Below are 22138 nucleotides of genomic sequence, written 5' to 3'. Positions count from 1 at the left end.
ATAAATATTTTTGCAAATACATTTTTGGGTAGATCACTTGGGGGGGGGGGGGGGGGGGGGCGGGCTTTTACTTAAACAGTACATATAGGTGTCCTTTATAACCTCCTGCTGCTGCATGACTTTTGGGCTCATAGTGAGGTAGGAGGGGAAGGAGCTTACAGCGCATTACAGCTGAAACATCTTCGGGGGGGGGATGTAAACAAACTAGACCATCAACCAGTTTTATGATTAAGTGCATTTCAAAGGAGGCTATGGAATATAAACAGACGCCAATGAATTATATTTTAATGTTCAATTAAACAAAGGCGTGGGGCGCTGCAGCTTCTGAATGACAGTTCAGAAGTTACACAAGGTAGAACTGTGTTGCTATTATCATAGTATGGTTTCTGCTCCATGCAATTTTTACTATGATTAAAACATATTTAGCAGCCGATAGCAGAGGCCAATGAAAACGATACTAATGGCATTAAACTCGCAACAAAAAACTTAGTTGCAGAAAGGAGCCATTTCTTGCTAGTTTTAAAAAAATGGTTGTATTTCACTGTATTCAAATCAGAGCCTATTAAGTTTACACCAAGCATTTCTGGAACATGCTGTGTTGTTCAAGTTACTGGAAGTGTCCCTCTGCTGGCTGCTCGCAGTGGTGCAGGCTCTGGGCAGTCTTGTGCAATATATATATATATTGTAAATTTACTAGAAAAGTGTGTGGAGGGGGTGAGCGAGGGCTGAGAATGAATCCAGCTGGCGAGGACGCTTGTTTTTGTCAGGGTCTAGTTCAGTCCTGTTCTTTCTACACAAGAATCTCAATAATGTATTTATGTTCACTTTCTGTACTCCAGGTACTCCTCCCAGCAACTTTAACTGTATTACAAATGAACAACAGAGAGGCCCCCAGCCAGCCAGTGCATGGGCAACTACATTTATTATTTAACCCACGCCTGGGCTTCACAAATCTCTTGTACAGGGTAGTCCAGGCAGAGAGATTCACTACCTGTATCCTGTATCAAGGCATCCAGCCCTCTGACCCTCGGAGGCAGAAGGTTCTATGAATCCCATTTAAAACAAAACCCGGTTTTTAAAAAAAATCAACCAAATTCTCCATTACAAAGCGGGACTTCTCAAATCCTTGCACTTCTATTCCAATCCCAGCACGCAGTTCAGAAAATGCAGCATCACGAACCCTTAGCGGCTGGTTTCACACACCCCGACCAGCACTAATCGTGGATTAGGGCTGGTTTACTGCTAATCAAGGTCTGTGAAACCAGCCATAAAGGTTTACAAAAAACAGAAAAAACAGAGCATGACCTTGAATCTGTTGTCATGTTAGCTGCTCAGCCACGAGCTACTAAATATCGGCTAATTCTGGTGAGGAATTAAACTGAGCCATATTTGAGAACAAATGATCTCATTCAAATCTGTGAATGTGACCTCATTGCAAAACATATGGAAACCCTACAGAAAGCGTGTATGCTGGGCTGTGCAAATGGGTTACTGCTCTGCGTTCTCCGGTATCAAACTACGATACCCGACTAAAAACTCAATTCAATTACAGTACTCCCGGATTAAATGGAAAGAGTTACTGGAAGAAGGACTGAAGCAAATGCATTCAAATACAAAAGCTGAAATGCTGAAATATTCAGAGCACCGCAGCATCAGGAGGAGTTGAATCTTCAGCACCTTCCTGAAGCTCACATTCGTCATCAAATTCAAAAAAACGGCAAGGCTATTCAGCTGCTGAATGGCAGTGTTCTGCCTGTAAATGTCTTTAAAATTGGGTTTGTAGCTGACTGTACCTTCTGTAACAAACAAAACGTGATGTCAGACAGAACACTTTCCTGCTGTGAAAACCTTTTATTTGAAATCATTTAAACCATGATTAAAAATTTTTTTTTTTTAAACTTGAGATATAGAATCTCATGTTTAGGGGTGGAGCAGATGTAAACAAACTGGTCAGGTAACCTAGTCTGCTTTCTGATACAGTAGAGTGTACGGAAGTCAGGCTAAAAGTAATAAAACAGACAGCGATTTTATTTTTGAGCTAAATCTGCAGTGTAGCATAGGACTGGAACAATAATCTATAATGATATTTGTGCCAATTTGTTAAGCTTGGGTTATTTATTGTACTGAAAAATGATTATTAATAACCGTACTAGTCGGAAAAAATGGTGTCACTGGCAGTGAAGCTACAAAGGATCAACTGCACTTCTGTCTAGATTTGTCAATAAAGAGAGTAATTAAACTGGACATCTCTAGAACTGTTAGCTGATGATCAATAATTTAACAGGGCCCTGCACTTTTAAAAGGATAAGAACACAATGTTACAGCAAAGAGAGATTTCTTAGTCACCATTATACAAAAAAGAAACCATGAACTAGACTGGAGAGGCAGAGAAACAGAGAATAAGGAAGAGAAGAACCCATTCACACAGGGCTGGAAAAGCATCTCCCTTTCAGAGCTTGGGTGTTTGTTGTGTTAATGTCACACTAATTATCCTCCACTGTGGTGCATTACATAAACACGCTAAATCACAGACACAGGCAGTAATGAGCAGGGAAGCGGCTCCATTGCCACCCTCACTAATAATTCATCATTAAGTAATCATTTGCAAACATCTTTGGTTCTTGTGCAAAGTTCAAGCACTTTTAGATGGAATGATGTTTATTGGGAGGGAGTAAGGGTGGGTTCAATACAATAAACTTTTCTCTCAAAATTAATACATCTCTCAAAATTAATCATTTTTAATTGGCGTTGTGGGCTCTGCAAAGCATGCAGGCTCTTGCCTATTTACGTCAGATCAGACCCATGCTGGTGTATATGAAAATATGATAAATCATAGCAGTGCAACAAGCATACACACACAGAAACACTCACGCACAAACACGCACATTTCTCCAGCACAATCCAAGACTGCACAAAATGACTGACCTGACGTTTGACAAGCAACTGTCTCAAAAGTGCTGGGTCATTTTGAGAGTGTCTTTGTAAATTGGTACCCAAAAGCAAACACACATATTTCTGTATACAGCTTTGCCTTTGAAATAGCTGCACATGCACAATTAAAGGATATACAAATCAGACCAGATTGTATTGCCAAAAAAAGTGGATTTTAAAATACTGGTAGGATCCACAAACAACAAGTGCCTATAGGAGTATAATACCAAGGCATGGGTTCACTTTGAGCTCATTTACTAACGTGGCATCTAATATTTTCATAGAGCAATGGTGCCCTCGTGTGGCAAGAAATATGTCTGCAGGTAAGGTGTAAAAGCATCACAGATGCTTTTCTTACTCGGTGCATTGAGCCTGGGTTATAAAAAAAAAAAGTCCATTAACCTAGAGCTATTGATGAGAGAATCCACAGCAACACGAGGGTATCCTAGAACCAACGTTGCTATCCTATTATCAGCAGCAATGCCATGAGATGCAGCGGGTTAAAGCAAACCCAGCCATACAATTCAGGGACAAATAAACTGGACCCGGGACTGAATGAAAGGGAAGGAGGGGGGGTTGATCGGTCCGGTTTCTTGGGGTCCACAGGCTCACAGACACTAGTGCCTGCTTTACCATGCATCACGGTTACACTAAGCATGTATCAGGGCAGCAGTGTGGAGTAGTGGTTAGGGCTCTGGACTCTTGACCGGAGGGTTGTGGGTTCAAATCCCGGTGGGGACACTGCTGCTGTACCCTTGAGCAAGGTACATTACCTAGATTGCTCCAGTAAAAACCCAACTGTATAAATGGGTAATTGTATGTAAAAATAATGTGATATCTTATAACAATTATAAGTCGCCCTGGATAAGGGCGTCAGCTAAGAAATAAATAATAATCATGGCTTGCCTTTTTTACAATGCTTTCACCAGGTTTATTACATTCTGCTCTGCTTTTATTGCGGTAAACTTTTATAAGGGTGTCACCTTATTTATTTATCTTACGCATCAAACAGAACCCGACTTAACAGCAAGTAACATTACTGAACTCGGGAACAGGAAACTGTTGGAGGTGAATTCCTGCAGCTTTTATCAAACACTCTTCAAACCGACAGCATTCCCTGTGAATTCCCAAGTGTGGCATTTCCAACAAGCTGCATCCACTGCTTCCTGCAACTCCAAGCACGCTCTCTCCCGACACATTTACAATGACCACGGACACGATTTTGTCACAGAAATCGTGAATTTGAACAAGTGTCTGTGAAATCTTGGAAATGGATGTAAAAACACATTTGGTCAGGCACTGCCTTTATTTCCTTTAAAACGCAGCATGTTCATGCACTGAAAACCTGCGAGGATCTGTACATTGTCTGGTTGTGTCTGCACGCAGCATTTACGTGTGGCTGTGCAGGTCAGCGAATGAGATTTGTATTTCGTAGCTCAGCGAGCATGTGAATGAACAGATCGTATGTTCCTGTAAACTCTCGGTTGTGATCTTCGCATGCATACAGCGCTTGTTCATTTAATTTTTGAAACAAAGTGGGCTTGCATCTTCAAAAAAATATTAATGACATTTCTTGAAACTTTTTTTTCATAGCTACCCAAGTAGTCTGTTGAAAATAAATGCTCACTTCTTATCATTGCTAAACAAAATATTTCAGATTCCTGCAAACTGTAGATAAAACGAGAGGTTTATCTGTTTCTGGTCTTTGTGATGCCCCGCTTCTTGGACACTGCCTGTGTGATTTGACCTTTCAACTCCCTGTTTTCTTGTTTGTTTTTATTTTTAAAGGGGCAGTGCTCTGTAGGCTACCCAGAAACCACCAATTTAAACGTCTCGTTCTTATTATTGATGAAAAAAAAAATATTCTGTTTAATTTTGAACATGAATGCAGCTAAACCTACATTATTTGGTGGCCTTTTCATGTACTAAAAATCACTGTGACAGAATTGCATGCTTAACAATGACATACTGAACTGCAATGACAGCTCACTGCATTGTGTCGCGCATTCTGAACAGGATTCTTAGCTGTTTCCCTACCTGGATCTTGCACTGCTCTGGAGATCTGTCTTCAGCTGGGCTACTGACTTCAGGAGCTCCCCTGGGGACAGACAGACAGGAGTAAGATGATGAGGAGTTTGGATCTATCTAGTACATACAGGACAATACCTCGCTCATATCTGGAGAGGATCTGGAGCACCGGACCTCCTGTTCTAGACTAGACAACAGTCCGGGTGTTTCAGACAGGAACTAAATGTTTGAAATCTGCATTGGTTTCCACTGCACTTAGAAGACAGCATTCACAAACTGCAGCTCCAGGCTGGGCTGTTAGGACTGAGATCAATGAAAATCAGCTTCTGTGGATCGATTTAAATTTACTGTCACTGAAAATCAGCAAGAGAAAAATGATAAGGCAGCAACATTGGCTATAGAGCCGCCTTCTAGGCAAGCCTGGAAAGCAGGATTTCTTCATGTATTTTTGAAGGCACAATGCTCTGTATTGCTGCCAAATCCCAAAGCCTGTTTAATGCTGTTTTTTTCCTGGCTTGCTTCACTTCAATTTAAGTTTAAGATAGACACACAGCTTGAATAAAACAAAGGTCTACTACACCCTCTTATCGTGCTGCACCCACCTGCTTCCAGCAGGTGGCGCCTGGCCAGCACTGTACTGTCTGGGATTCCCAGCTCGTGATTCAACTCACGTTGTAAACCCTGCCTTCCTTTCTTTCCAGCACCTCGTTCTCAGAGAGACAAACAGTATCGCTGCTGGGATGGCAATAAGACTCCTGTTGCAGAGCACTTTGATCCACTCCTGGTTTTACCAGGAGTTTAATAAGACACACCTGAGCTTAGACATAGTGGATCATCCAGCACGTAATAAAACCTGGAATGGGTGAAAGGAGTCTTGTTGTCATCCCTGTTGCAAAGGGATTCCCTACACACACTATTACCCTTATGATTACTGATGCAGGGGGACAGACTGACTGATCGAATAGGCTAGGGTTTTAAACGGTATCCTTACAAGCCTGGAACTGTGCATGTGAACTATACTGTATTGCAGAACCACAGAACTGAGGAGCCACTCCTGACCACAAATGCCTTTTTATATAGCGCCCTCACGCCAAGGCACCCCAGAGCTCATTTAAGATGAACTAAGAGTTCTGCATCTTCTGATCTCAAAGAACGAATAGGAATACACAGAGCTAGTTCTTGGAGACAGGATGGTTCCTCATCCATGAAGGACCCTACCAGTTATTACAGCAACTTGAGAGGCTTACTTATGATTGCTTTGATATTCCAAAAGTTGATAAATTAATACTAAATGACTGTAACTGAACTGAAGTTGAGCTGTTTCAATTACAGACAATGGCAAGCAAAGACTGTGGGTTTACCACGCAGAAATAAGGGCTTCGTTTTAGAAAAGCTGACCAAACCGGGTCCACTCAAAATGAGGCTGGGCAGTTTGGAGTAGCTTACACAGTTAAGCTGTTACTGTACGTCCCTGTAAGAACATTTACACAAAACCTAAGTTGCTTCAATCATTTGAATATTCGTGAAAGAAACAGATTTACAACCAGCCACTAACTAGTTCCTAGACTGAAGGAAGCGATGCCTTGTGTCTGGCTTTGACACATTTTTACTTTGATCAAGGTCAGGCCTCCAGAGATGAAAGACTAGTCCCATGAACCCTAGTTTCAGAAACCTGTTTACTGCTGACCCTTCACCCCCCCAGGGCCCCCGAGAAACAATGCCAGGATGTTGACCCCAACCCACTCCAGTGTTTGATTGTCAGACACGACTCGAGGCGTTTAGCTTGCTGGGCTGGTGCTTTGAAAGAGTGCCGTGAAACTCTTAACGCTGGTCTAGATTCATCGGACACAGAGTCTGTCATAGACTTCGACAGCACTGTAGGCAGAGCTGCAGCCAGCGATCGAGAACTCTTTATATTCAAAACCAAGAAGAAACCTGCAGGCTCTCCACAGCAGCCTACAAAAAAAATCATTTGGGACACATAATAATTATATTTTTCATTGATTTTTTTTTTCCATTGATTTCTATGGGGAAAAAATGCCATCCGGCTCATATGAGGTCACCATGCATGTGCGTCTTCCATGCGTCCCCATATAAAGACTAGAAGAGGTTTTTATTATCCATCCTCATACGAGGTCACCATGCATGTGCGTCTTCCATGCGTCCTCATATAAAGACTAGAAGAGGTTTTTATTATCCATCCTCATATGAGGTCACCATGCATGTGCGTCTTCCATGCGTCCCCATATAAAGACTAGAAGAGGTTTTTATTATCCATCCTCATACGAGGTCACCATGCATGTGCGTCTTCCATGCGTCCCCATATAAAGACTAGAAGAGGTTTTTATTATCCATCCTCATACGAGGTCACCATGCATGTGCGTCTTCCATGCGTCCTCATATAAAGACTAGAAGAGGTTTTTATTATCCATCCTCATATGAGGTCACCATGCATGTGCGTCTTCCATGCGTCCCCATATAAAGACTAGAAGAGGTTTTTATTATCCATCCTCATACGAGGTCACCATGCATGAAAGGGTTAATATACGCAGTAATGGAATCTACACACTGGGAAAGCAAGAAGCAAAAACATATTATCATGAAAGCCTTCAAATACAACTCAAAACATGCCTGTGCTCATAATTATAATCTATACGAGGCTCCAAATAGGGCACCAGGGTGAATAATCGATCAGACAATGTCATGGCTATCAGTAATCGATTCAGTTCATTATCTGTTGCATCACTACTTCATGGTGTCTAAGTAAAACCCGAAGTAGCTGTAATATTTGCAGAATTTGTGATCCAGCAGTAGAAAAAGGATCCTTTTTCTCCATCCTTTATCTGCTTTGAGCGTTGCCAAGATGAGCGCTCCTATTAAAAAGAGTTCTGATATCGTTCAGCTCATTAAAGATTAACATACCTCTAAAGGACAGAGGTATTCCCAGCGGAGGTCAACTTGGGAGTGAAAACGAAAATAACTCAAAAAATCACTTGGGTCTTCTTATTAAAAAGATAGCATGCACAATTATACACCACCCCAAAAACTGGGGCAATGGATGCCTTATTACATGTTGGATAGTGTTTGAACAGCAGGTATGTTGCACTGATAAACTGCACAGAGGTATCACAGTTTGTGTTATTGCTTGGTATTTATAAATTTGCATTTGCACTTTTTTTGCAGCTGTTGCTATAAGCTAATAAATTCTGTGTAGGGTCTCTTATTGCACAATAAATTGGGGGTCCAAAACTGTGTGAAATGATGTGTCTTATAACAAGAGGCATCCTACACACAATGTATTTAAAAAAAGACAGATCTGGTACTCAGGAACTACTAATAAATATAAGAATACTAATTGCCAAATGCAATATGCACCTAGAGGCAGGGTAGTTTTCAGAGGGACATTGCCCAGCCCCTTCTTTCTCATCATGGACTCACTGAACAAGTCAGGGTTCACTCACTCCAGGGATGGAAATAAGACTCCTATTGCATATTAGTTTCACCCATTCCAGGTTTTACTACGAGCTTGATCAGCCACAGTGAAACTCATAGTAAAAACAAGAATGGATCATACTGCCATGCAATAGGAGTTTCCATCCCTGCACTTGCAGGACAGTGAGGGGAAGCTTTCCTTGCTGGCACCAAGCTGGCTAAATTCACAGAAAAGCAATCTAGAAACCCTTGAGGGATACATATGAGAGATATACCAGAGTGTCTACCCAGTATGGAGCTGCTGGGAGATAGCTACAAGCTGGGAGCATCAGCCAATTCAACGGATCGCAAGAAAATTAGCCACAGCCTAACAGAATTGGTTTTCAGCTTAAGCAGATTATATTAAAAAGAGGACAGCTTATGGTAATACTTCAGATAGCACAGGGGCTCTGTGTAAATGTCATTCTCATCAGAAAAGGATCGGTTTTAAAAAATACAACTAGCCTTGCCGCACATGCAGACCCCACATATACTGAACAATCCCACAGGAACGCTGGGTCCAAAGCACTTGTTCGACGTGCCGTCTGATTACTGCGCAGCCGACGAAGACTAATGCAGTCACAGACCCTTGTTTCATGTACACAAAATGCACAGCTACGTCATGTGAGGAGCACGTGATGCTGAGAGTTAGAAGGGCTAATGCATTCGCTGTTAACCCTATCAGAGTTTAAAGAGGCAATCACTAGCCGTGGGCCAGGGGGGTCAGTAGCCAAGTGTTAAACATTTCAAATTGTGCCTAATCTTTCAATAGTTGTCAAAAACATGCAGGCTAAATGTAGGTGTTCACCTTAGTGTTAACATAGTATTAAGTGTTCAGTGTAAGCCAGATTTTATTCCTATTCAGTATTTCTTAATAATGCATTGTCTTTTCCATATACACTGACATGGTTTTAAATGAGGGCTTCTCTTTGGAGCTTTCCTGCTTGGTTACAAACATTCCCAGCGTGTTCACGTTTAAAGGAAACTAACAACCCTGCTTGTGGGTTTAAGGAACGGAAAACTGTCCGGGAGGTGGAAGCGGAGTCAGAAGGATCAGCTGACTGACAGGGAAGAGGACGGCTGCAGAGGACCGCAACCTATGAACAAGACATCAATCAAGCTCCTCAAACTCCACTACCTTGCACAAAGCAGTCGCAGGCTCCAAACAAATGATTCATCGTTTATGAAGCAAAGCTTCTCTGAAACCAGTTTGCAGGTAAATATCAAGCAAATGAGAAAGAATCCACAGTGTGTCCTCCAGGAAAGCTCTCAATACTCGGGATAGTCAAATCACCAGCCATCCGGAGCGTTAACCCACTGCTGGGCCAGTTTCAAGGCTCTGTTAACACCAGGGCTGGTGGTGCTAATGTGTACTGCCCCCTTGTGGTTTCAGATAACCCAAGCATGCGTTTCCATGGTAGACAAGTGTACACTACATCCCAATGAAGTCCCAGATATTTGACTGACGCAGTCGAAGCTGTGCCTTCAGTGCTGTAAAATGCTCTATTAAAATCCAGCTGTGGCTTATGCCGTCCTCTTCATGCTGGTGGACAGGGCAGAGGTTTCGTGCAGACTGGTGAACACTGCAGGGATGGAGAGAAGACTCCCACTGCATAGCAGTTGGGTCCACTCCTGGTTTTACTAGGAGTTCAATAAGACATCTGAGCTTGTTACCTACACACTAGGGCTAGTCAAGCTCATTTTAAAACCTGAAACAGGGTTTTGCGATGCAATAGGAGTCTTATTACCTTCCCTGCACTGCAAGCAAGAGTCTCAACCATTACGCAAAGAACCACTCTTGTAAAAGTTTACTGCAGCTTCAAACTTAAAAAAAAATCATACAACATACATCATACATTCACTCCTAGAAAAATCATTTCTAAATGACTGTTTCAAAGACATCATCCAAAACAAAACCCAACGCATACATGACGTCTGAAATAAATACTGCAGCACACACCCTACAGTACAGAAGAGTGTTTCTCTAATATGATATGAACTACATATTCAAATAGAAGTTAGAATTCTGAAAGAATATTCAAAACGCGAAAATCTAATGTTTCTCCCAGCACTATAAAACTCTTTTAAAAGGGAATTCGAAATCAGCTAGCAAAAAAATTATTTAAAAAAAAAATCTGACAACCCAGCAAGCTAACTAATGCAGACCGCGACCTTGCTATTAATCTCCCAGGGGTTAAGAGTTTGTGTGCTGACTCGAGTTAGCAGGATAGTTCCTTTAGCTCCAGCAGCATGGGTCTTGTTTTCTATTAGAAGGTGCAGGGTGCAAGCCCTGTGGCAGGCATGTGCAACAGTGGTTTAATTAAAGAGAGTGAGTACTGTACAGCAGCCAAGCCTAGCAGAGCACCATTCAAGAGCCATAGAGGGATCATACTCATCAGGCACGTCTAGAAGGCGAGGCTCAGCGCACACATGCAGTTCAATGAAAGGTGTGGTGTCCTGTACGCAGCTGCAAAATCTCACCCAACAACCTTTGCTGAAACTAACCAAAGTCAGCTCTCAACTCACAAAGTTCTCAGGGTAACCCTAAAAGTCCTGCTTTTTGTTTGTTTATATCAATAACAGTTTACAGTAAACACCACTGGTATGACATAACAGGTTATACATTAGCTACAATAAGGGCACCAGTGAAATATGAGATATACCCGCTGATATGCCAAGAACTAAACAGAAAAGCTGAATAACTAAATATCAGCCAATTCCAGCACACCTGTAATCCCCCACAAAATACACGGCTAAATATCTGTTATATTGTTTTATATACAGTAGCATTTCATTATATAAAAAAAGTCTATTTATATGATAATACAAAACGGAGATGTTCCTGCTTCATATGGCTAAAATGCCTTCCCTTTAAGAGTTATTTTTTAAAAATATAAATCATTACAGATATAGCCTTGGGGTACAGGGATAGAAATAAGACTCCTATTGCATAGCAGTTTCACCCATTACAGGTTTTAATACGAGCTTGGTTAACCACAGTGTATATGTAACAAGCTTAGGGTTGTGTTATTAAACTCATAGTAAAACCAGGAATGGATCAAACTGCTGTGCAATGGGACTCGTTTCCATCTCTGCAGCAGTACTGTTAGAAGACTATATTACAGTAGCTCGACAGTATTATTGACAGTACATTGTGAACAGATGTAATCTAACCATTTTTAAAATTATAATCCACCAGCTAGCTGCAGTAGGGCGTTTTTATTATATCACGCTTCGTGTGTTGATTCAGGTACTGTACAAAACTGCATCTTAAATCATTCTTGAGTGGCCTAGCTCTGTCCAAGACCTTATCGTGTTTACTTATTTCGGGGTTTTTTTTTTCACAGGGAAGCAATGCCTGTGTGTATATTGCATCCACTCTCGATCATGTCTCTCCCGCATACGCTACAGAACAAACCCAACCCCCCCTTCACCAAACAGACATCTTTGCACACGCAAATAATGAACTTCTTTTTGTGAGCACCTACACACACACACACACACACACACACACACACACACACACACACACACATATATATATATATGGAAGCGGTTCTCGCTTGAAATACAGGTAGGCATTCCCCTGTGCGTTAAACTAAATCCTGTTTTTCTTTTCTTAAAAAATAAATAAATAAACGGAAAATTGTGAATGTCCATATGACCGCTTGATGTGAAACACTCCCCTACTCACACAGCACCACCGCACATTAAAACGAAAAACGAATCGCGACCCCCGATTTACACCGTTCACATCGACAACCCACTGCCTCGTCTTCCCAAGTCAATACGATGACAATAACGAAATAAATGCATGTGTTTTTTTTGACGCCTGTGCAATGATAAATAAACAGCACCGTGTAGTCTACTTACCCCCGAATGCATGCAGTTTAAATAGCCAGATTCTCTCCCCCCTCCCCCTGTGACAGCGCGCTCTCAACCAAGCGTGTTTTCTTCCTTCGCGTAGCAGAGAAGGGACAGGGCGTGGCTGGGAGGCTGAGGCGGATTCTCAGATCGTTTGACCAATCTATACTCAAACAGTGTTTTCCTTAGCCTATCCGCATCGAGTGGAGCCGCGAGATAGGTTGAGCTGCCAGTGACGTCTCCCCGAGTCCCTTCTAACGATGTGGGGGCGGGGTTAAAGCTAAGCCGACCTGTTGGAGTTCTTGAAGTGTTTGGTCACGTTGCAATAGTTTATTTAACAAAGTGGCTGTATTGCTACAGGTGTGCTGTGTCCTTGTTGGGACGTGGATAGTTTCCATAGGACACGACTATGAAAAAAGCAACTTATTTTGTGAAACTTGCCCCATGTCATGACCGACTGCACGTGAAAGTGATCGACATGTTATTTACAAACGAAAGGGTATCTAAGTTGACAAACTTACTTTCTTTACTCGATATTTACAAGCATTTCCAACCATGCTACATCTGTTTTATTTCTAAAAAAAATATTTAAAAGCTTCCAATAAATAAGAGTTCATGCGTGCATATTAATTGCTTCTAATTGAAAGCGGTTTAATGCTTTGTTTATGTGGCCCTAAGGGGCTAACGGTAGGCATAGCAACTGGATACGTTAATAATTCCCAAGACAAGAGTCGTGTAGTTTTGGAAACATGACAAAAGATGCATGTGTACACACAACAGGTGACTGATGATTATACACAAAATATAATACACATTGAAACAGACCGTCTGATAACAGACATGCATAAAGATAGATAGATAGATCGATGATTCCTCTGCTTGGTCCAGCCACAAGTACAAGGCAGAACATGCATTTCACAGAATCTCCACTTAACAACAACACTGCCCTCTAGAGGCAATGCTCTGCAGTGCACGGCTAATTTTCACTTCATGTAAACCCAAGTGGAGGTGCATTGGCATTTTTAAATCCCATGTATTGTATAAGGCTGTGGGAGCCTTCCAGTATTGGATGAATAATGGCATGTTGTATTGTGTTAACCAGCCTGTGCTATGAGGAAGTCTTTAGGAAGGAGATTGTCTGCTTTGATAGACAGTTCCCCCGTGTGAATGAACAGGCAGACCTGTGCCGTGGGCTCTGTGTTGGCTTGCCGCTGCGTTCTGCTCTGAGTGCCTTTTCAGACAGGAAAGACCAGGGGGTATGGGGAGTGAAATCAGAGTCTCTAATGGCTTCCCCGAGGAGGGAGAGCGAAACCATAAACCAAATAATTGAATATAAAACCCTGCCCCACGGCTGGTCCTCAATGCCACCTCAGTGATGTGACAGAGAGGCTTCGACCTGATCTGGACCTAGAGCATTCAGGGACAGGATTTCTCCTACAGAGGAGGCATGCCGGTACAACACTGCTTGTGTGAACGATGCTGCTGTTTTTGGATTTGTTATTGAAGAAGGATTATATTCAAAGTGTAGGAAACTTCAAAAGTCACTGTCTTACCTTGCATGATGTTTGCAAACATTCTGCGCTTCTGAGTGAAATTACTCAAAATACTAGTTTTGCTTTTTTAAAGTCGTGGTGCTTTTCTGTGCATTTAGGAGCTGATCTTCGGTATTAGTTGCGTGCCATAGATATATGCAACTCAGGCTAGATCAGCAAAGGTATATAGAAATAAGATCTAGCGCTATCTAGTGATCTGCCACTGTGGATCAAGTTTCTTTTTTGGTTTTTTCTGCTGTGCACTAGATGGTGATGGCGCGTGCTAATATAAAGACTGGCTGATCCAGCCTGCATTACACACCTGTCTATGACAGGAAACTAAAACCGAAGAGCAGCTCCTGAACTCAGAGTCAAAGCACCTGAACACAGCGCTAGGGGAGACTATGTTTCAGACACAAAGCTGGGTTACATTTCGTGTTCGTTGAGCTTCAAGGCAGCCGCAGAACCATTGTAAGAAATCAACACCAGCATTTTTGTTATAAGGTTTGAATTAAAAGCATTCGGCACTTCTCAGATTCTCAGAAACAGTTTGTCTTCGGGACTGATGTCAGCATTTTTGCCCAGAAAAACAACAATTCGCTCTTTCTGGGCACTTTGTCAGCTTTTGCCTCAGACCCAGACAGTCTCTTGAGAGGATATCCTGTTAGGGGTTGTACACCATTGAACTATTTAAAAAGTACATAGGTCCCGAGTTTCAAAAACTGCAATGCTGGTCAACACGATTTTAGAAAGAGGGGTACATCTGACCTAAATTATTAAAACGGCCTATAAGACAAAGAAAACAACAACATTGGTTCATTTACTTGAATTAAGAACCTATCAATGAATGGAGTGTAAATGCAATCATATGTTGATCATGCAAACATTGATCTTACATAAGCTTTATTACCCTGCGGTTCAAAATGACCAGCTGCAGAAAACGTTTTCTGAATATTAGTTTGACGAGAAACGAAAAACGGAGAGAAGGACAGGCAGGCGGCGGGGGTTGCTTTTTCTTAGCTGTGCTTCTCAATTCAGCTCTCGTACGATGTAATTATTTAGCGAAGACTTGTGAGTGCGCGAAAGCATTGATCTGCAGTTCACCTGGAGCTGAAACGCCGCTCAGGCTGTCACAGCGCGGGTTGGGGTTGCAATCACTCGCCGGGATTCATTGCTGTGATCAGCCCGTGGCAGAGAACATTTTGGGTGTCCACATTAACATGTCGATTTCTTTTTACAAAACCTAAGACACAGGGGTTTAAATATAACCTGCAATACAAACTTGTGTAATGAATGTGTTGTAGACACTACATTTGTAATGAAACACAATGAAAAAGCACTGTACTGCTAAATGTCTTTACCGCACGTGCTGTAATCTGAAATGAAAATGTAAATATCTGAGGTTGTAATCAGCAGGTTTCACGAGACTGTAACTAATCTGGATATTTTTATAGGCCTTAAATAAAAAAAAAAATACTCTCACGTCCCTTTCAAGAATGTTTTGTGTGATACACTCTCAGTGTAATTTATTTCGTATTTTTATTTTCAATTATCTAAAGGGTTTACTTGGAAAGACCCACCGAGACTAGACAAGTCCTGTGCTCACGGGTATCCTGATGCATAAAATAAACGTCAGTTTAAATTTAAAGCACCAGTACCTTATGAAATCTATAGCAACATCTATTAAAGTCTACTAACACCGGACTCGAGTATTTTTGTCGCAGTGATTTATCTGTAGTGCTGCAAAATATCTCCATATAGCAGACATAAATATTAATTTTAAAATATATATATATGATATCGTTTTTTTGTAGTAAATTTAAAAAAAAAACTGAAGTATTTTTGGTCAAATTACCATAATACAATACTTTTTTTTCTCGAATAACTACAATAAACGTCAGTATTTTTGCAGTTTTACTGCATTAAGCTGCAGTATTTTGGACGCAGTTGCTTTTTAATGCAGTACTATGCAAGATCACTGGAGCATGAGGTGCAGGGCTTGAACAATATATATATATATATATATATATATATATATATATATATATATATATATATATATATATATATATATATATAACACAGTCATCTTTAGCACGCACGTTACAGCACGCGCAAGTCTTTTATTTTACCAATGGCATCCCTGACATGCATTCTATAATATTAAAGCTTCATGTCTTTAGTCATGAGTCATGACCGATGATTCTGTATCTAATACGACAGCAATGACTGATGTTTCACTAAAGTTGTTTCAAAAGTAATTACTGGTGGGTCATTCTGAGAGAGTTGGCTGTAAAATGTAATCATTGAGAAATGATCACTTTATCCCCTGCGAATTTATCACGTCAAATATATACCTACTCAGTAACCCTCAGAGTTGTCATTGTATTTGTCAGAAGGTCGAGGGCATGATCATTTCTTTTTACAAACTATTCCAAACAGACTTATTCCAAATTATGGAATAAAAATGCATTAAAATCGAGATTTATCAAATGGCATGAAAGCGGCGACTGGAAGCTCAGAGCAGTGTTAGGTTGTAAGGACTTGAATTCCCTTACCGATACATACATTAGTACTGCAGATAATGTGACCCCGAGCAAAACTTTGAGGTCTTACCGCATCCTATTAACAACCTTTTTGCTTATAGCAAACTATTGTGGCAATTGATCTTAACGTCTCCCAGCTAATCTCCTGCATCTCGGCTCTCGCTCTGCAGCCCTGGCTGTGCTCGACCTTGTTTACCCCGCCGCTGGCTCGTGATGCTGGGGCCGCGCGGTCTAGGAGGAGCCCCTTCGGTATTCCGAGCGCGCTGAGCAGTACTCGACGCGTTCCAAGCCTATTGCTCACACATGACAAGCGCCGCGGCCCAAGAGCGTGTTCCATGGCGTAAATGGCTGGAAAGCTGAGATATTTCTGTCAGATTCCCAGGGAAGGAGACGATGCATTATGCACGAGTGCAGTCATTTCGTGCTTCAGCAATGGTTTGTCATGCTGTGTGCTGATTTTTTCCCCCCAAACTGAGTTCCATGGGTATGACTGGCTAATCTGATCCTATTTTAGGTCCTAGATTTTGATCCCCATTAATCCCCCATGTTATCTCATGCTGGAGTAAACTGATGGTCGCTAGACCAGTTCTTAACGACTTGTGATGACACAGTGGTCTTCAGTTTCCTGGGGTGATTGTGTGACCTTTCAATGCACACAGCGGGGTTCCAGTGTAGATAAGTGGCATGCCAGCTTCTGTGAATCAAGCCAACAGCTCCAATGAAAGAAGGAATCTGACTCAACACCAGATAAAGCACTTGTATATATTATGTGATTGTATGATTGCTCTGAAAACACTAGGTGTGATGTTCAGGACATTAATTCAACAGCAAGCCCAGGGAGGACCTTGAATGGCCAACGGTGGAAAAGTCAGTAGCATAGCGCAGAGGAGGTGGAGCCACCGGAGATCACGTTATGTTTTGGAATGAGGAAATCAAAGACTGGATGGCCACAGCTGGCTGTAAAGTCCTGAAAAGGTGCAGCAGGGGAGCATGTAATAAAGTGGTAACAGAACTACTCAGAAAGACTGCAAACGTCCTGCTGGTTAAAGAGACATTATTTCAAGCAGTTTGCTGTTCGCAAGCTGCATCTGCTTTGCTGTGCTTTGTTTCAGATCTCTGCTGGTGCATAACTTTATAGATAATCCATTTCAACTGGGACTCTGTCAGTCAGCCCCAGTTAGGATTGGTAGAACTCCATCTCACCACAATGGTTACCTAATGAGCATCCAAGAAAGGACGCAAGAGGCAGCTTTTAAATCTCTGACCGCAGAAGAAAATGTAGGTTGCACATTTGGATTGTAGTAATCCACAGATTGGATTGTATTTTGTAAACTGCTGACAGAACCGGCTGCAGCCCCAGTTTGAAACTGGGAACGAGATGAGATTTCTACATGCTGGTTTCAGGCTGCAGATGGAAATGCTGTTTTATTTAATAGCTTCTTATACCTTTACTAAAGGAGGTCTGGGTTTTCAATCTAGCTCAAGTAAAATCGACATAGGCTACGATTTGGCAGAATTGTGAGTCTCCGCTTTCAGAGGGGCTAGAATCTCCTGTGGGGGCCTGACTGGTTCCAGTGCCATCTCCCCAGTCTTGCAGGGAGATTGCTGTGTGCTGGGGGTCTGGACCGAGTTGCATGGGCGCTCATTGCACCACATCTTGTTATTATGTTGACTAATTCGCCGATGGTGTTATTTATAGAAGGAATTTTACTGCATCGCCCTCATTTCTTCTCATGCGTGAAATTATGCTGATCCCGAAGCATTTTTTTTCCAAAAACGATTTCCTTCAGTCAGCTAGTGAGAGTGCTTGTGGCTCAGTGCAAGGAACTCTATGTTGAAAGATGTATCTGCTGTCTGTGTATGTGTTATACTTACATATCCCTGGCAACAATAACCAAAGAGAGAGGCTTGTTATTATTATTATTATTATTATTATTATTATTATTATTATTATTATTATTATTTAACAGAAAGAAAAAAACATATAGAATAAGGCTGATATCAAACACATTCTTAATGTGATGTCATTTCCATTGGATACAAACTATATATATATATATATATATATAATTTATATCATCATCATCTTCAGCCTTTTTCAATCCACTGCTGGATGAAGGCATCCCCAAGATTCTTCCACAAGCCTGTCTGCCGCGTCCCTCATCCACGTTGCTCTGGCGTGTTTCCTAATTTCATCTTGCCATCTTCCTGGAGGTCTTCTTCTTGGTCGCTTTATATCTCTTGGGATCCAGTCTAGTATCTCCTTGGTCCAGCGATGGTCTGTTCTTCTTGCAACATGTCCGCCCCACGCTGCCATTTCAGTTTTTTCGCTCTTATAATAACATCCCATACTTTTGTTTGCGCTCTTGTCCATTCCTTCCTCTTCCTGTCTCTTCTTGTTATTCCCAGCATGCATCTTTCCATACTCCATTGAGCCGTTTGTAAGTTTTGAGTCATTTTTGCATTGAAGGTCCAGGTTCGAAGACTTTCCTCTTGAGGCATAAGGGTAGTTTCCCTTTCAGAACCATGCTTAATCTTCCAAAGGCACTCCAACCCATTTTTACTCTTCTGTCGCACATTTGGTTCTCCGTTGCCGAAACTAACTGTCCTAAGTATATGTAGTTATTGACTTCTTCAAGCTTGATCCCATTGACTTCAATTGTCTGTGGAGTGGTATATTTATTGACTTGAACATGACATATTTATTGATATGACATAACGTATATATATATATATATATATATATATATATATATATATATATATATATATATATATATATATATATATGTATGCAGTCTCCAGTTAAATCAACTAAGCTGGGATAATTATGATTGATGGAACCCAGGGATCACTCTGGATTCTTAACTCTAAAGAAGCTTGAACTTGAAAAATCAAATTAGCAGCACTAAAAAAAAACTAGACAGTGTGCCAGAGTGGTAGGGGCTTAATTAACACAAGTCTAATCAAGAAGGGAATAAACTGAGTGAAGTCTGGGAATGTGTGCGACTCTGATCTGTCCAGGTGGAGCAAACCACTTTGGGCTTTAATCAGGTTTTATTAGGCAAGCTTTGGTAATTACAGAATAACTGTGCACTGTAACTTTTTTTTTTTCTCTACTTCTAATGTAGTCTAGTGCTGTTGCTTGCAGAATTTCAGATCCCCTTTAACACATTACAAAATTTTGGACTCTTGACCAGAGGGTTGTGGGTTCAATCCCAGGTGGGGGACACTGCTGCTGTACCCTTGAGCAAGGTACTTTACCTAGATTGCTCTCTTAAAAACCCAACTGTATAAATGGGTAATTGTATGTAAAAATAATGTGATATCTTGTAACAATTGTAAGTCACCCTGGATATGGGTGTCTGTTAATAAATAAATAATAATAATAATAATAATAATAATAATAATAATAATAATAATAATAATAATAATAATAATAATAATATATCAATTGATGGATGACCACTAAACTACACAATATAATTATACTGTATTTATTAACTTTCGTGTCTTTCTTTACCGTTTTCAATTCTGACTAACAGCAATTATAATGACCACTTTTAACAGGCCTTAATTATTACCCTTTGGTTTTCTACTTTTTAAAAATTTTATATGACGTCATCCTTTGATTAATTTTACAAGTCAACTCAATTTAACATTTAAAGCCAGTCAACCAACACCAATTGAACGGTCTTTATTTTCAGTAATGAAGACAAACTATTAGTAATGTGCATGATAAAGATTATAAACACGCATGTGAGGGTAAGAGTGTGGGTTATTATACTCACTGGCCACGTCGGAGTCGCTTAGCAGGTCCTGCTGGGAGCCCGAGGGTTGTTAACGGTTGCTGTGGTAACCTGCTGTGTGTGACGCAGATCGGAGAGCTGTACAGTCCCGGGAGGAAGACGGCTGTCAGAGTGCTTCTCTGCCGTGGAAATGAGATAACTGCCCCGGTTTTCAAAGCCGGTTAGTCCGGGACGCGGTGAATCTAATCACAATTCAAACCATTTAAAATTATTCTGCTTTATACAGTGCTGATCCTTGCTGGTGACTTAAGGAGGGTCTGTGAAAAAGATGCTCTCTGACAGCTCTAACAAACCACCTTAACCTTGGAAATATAGGCTGGCCAAACAATTAGAAGCATCTGCAATATGCAGCACATACTTCTGTGTACACGTGCTTCCCCTCCCATGACTGATTTATTGTTATGCAATATGGATGCTTATTTAAAATGCATTGCCATTTATTTTCTTTTAGGAGTGCAAATGCTAAAACTCAGCCTAGTAAAGTTCCTAAAATGAAGCCTCGCTCCAAATGAGAGATACTTGACAGCCCTTCACGTGTCAGGCGTTTCCTGTGATACTGTAGCCTGCATCTGCCAATGCTCTCATGCTGCGTCTCTGATTTAGAGAGATTACAGCTTTCCTTCTGTCAGATCGGCAGGGGACTGGTCATTAAGACTGCCATTGACTTTTCCAATCCATTAAAGGTAATCAAGGACAGGAAGGGGTATGGTGGGGGGGGGGGGGAGAGAGTGAAACAGAAGGCGGCAGGATGCCTGTCCTTTATAAACAATGTACTATAGCTTAGTCCAAAACCGTATACAGTTCTCTCTTGATATTTCACCAGTTCAATCAAGCAAATTAATTCCTGATTAGGCCATGCTGACAGTGAATTGCACATGCACTATACTTCACTGTTTTTTCACTATTATCAATAGCTCACTGTTGTGATGTGGAAGGCTCACAGTGATATACTGAAGCAGCACTGTACTATAAAGCTGTACAGACTGCTACTGCTGCTCTGCTTCCAGGACACTTTGTCACCGACGAGCGAGAAGAATGAGAGGAGGGAGGCGGGGAGAGAAAGGAGGGACAGGCAGAGAAAGAGAGGAGCGAAGGGAAGGGGTGGGGTTAACAGGGATGGAAATTAGACTCCCATTGCATAATAGTTAAATCCGTTGCTGGTTTTACTATGAGTTTAATAACACACACCTGAGCTTGTTACCTACACACTGCGGCTAATCAAGACTGTCTTAAAACCTGGAATGGGGGAAACTGATATGGTATGCTATAGTCTCGGTCTCTCTTTACCAGCCCTATCTCACACACACACAGAACTATAGACAGGGTAATACAGCTATGCAGTGGGAGTCTTATTTTCCATCCCTGGTTTTATAGAGAGAGAGGAGGTGAGGATGGGTGAGAGAGGCTGTAAGAAGGGGAGAGAGTAACTCGTGTCGGAGGGGTTCAGTAGGAGGTGTGTAATAGACTCCTAGTCACGATTCCGCAGTTATGAATGATATATAGACACTTCATGTGGTGAGAGATCATGTTTTCCCCTTCTGCCTCGTTGAAGGTCAGATTAGAAGTAAAAAAACCGCCTGGCTGTGTGCTTCCATTCAGAAAACTGTCGTGCATGACGGATTGCCGGATGCAGTCTGCTGTTAACCCTCGCAGCGCTGGGCTCTGCAGAGCTGAGACACTGCTGGCAGTGTGAGATTGCAGCTCCTTCTGAATCATTTACCAGCTCACAATCGGTCTGCTCTTTACCACATTATTGTATTCGGAGCAACCAGCTGATCCACTTTGATTTGATTTTCTTTTGAGTGGGAACGTTACTGCAGCATGGATAGTTAAGTAAATATCGTTTGTATGAAGACTCAATATCACTTACATAAAAATCTTTTTTGATTTTTGTCTTGTACATTTTTTTCCACTTAACAGTCATAATTCAGAGACTGATGAATTCATTTATAAATAA

At 41.3% G+C, this 22138-nt stretch overlaps 1 protein-coding gene across 3 annotated transcripts in view; it reads right to left on the bottom strand.

Annotated features, from left to right (window-relative positions):
- LOC117428921 (guanine nucleotide-binding protein G(I)/G(S)/G(O) subunit gamma-7) overlaps window positions 1-12399 on the bottom strand; it is a 67056-nt gene extending 54657 nt beyond the window's left edge. Inside the window, exons 1-2 of one of the 3 annotated variants that reach the window (XM_034911932.2) lie at window positions 12304-12399; window positions 4969-5029 (exon numbers count right to left, since the gene is read on the bottom strand). The gene's annotated coding sequence lies outside the window, so the exon portion shown is untranslated. The remainder of the gene's footprint in view (window positions 1-4968; window positions 5030-12303) is intronic. The other 2 variants (XM_059014780.1, XM_034911933.2) reach the window with 2 other exon arrangements.
- Between the last annotated feature and the right edge of the window lie 9739 nt (window positions 12400-22138).

The sequence above is a fragment of the Acipenser ruthenus genome, chromosome 49, assembly GCF_902713425.1.
Source record: "Acipenser ruthenus chromosome 49, fAciRut3.2 maternal haplotype, whole genome shotgun sequence".
Classification (NCBI taxonomy): Eukaryota; Metazoa; Chordata; class Actinopteri; order Acipenseriformes; family Acipenseridae; genus Acipenser; species Acipenser ruthenus.
The sequence above is the reverse complement of the archived record's forward strand: the minus strand, read 5'-3'. Positions and strand labels throughout refer to the sequence as shown.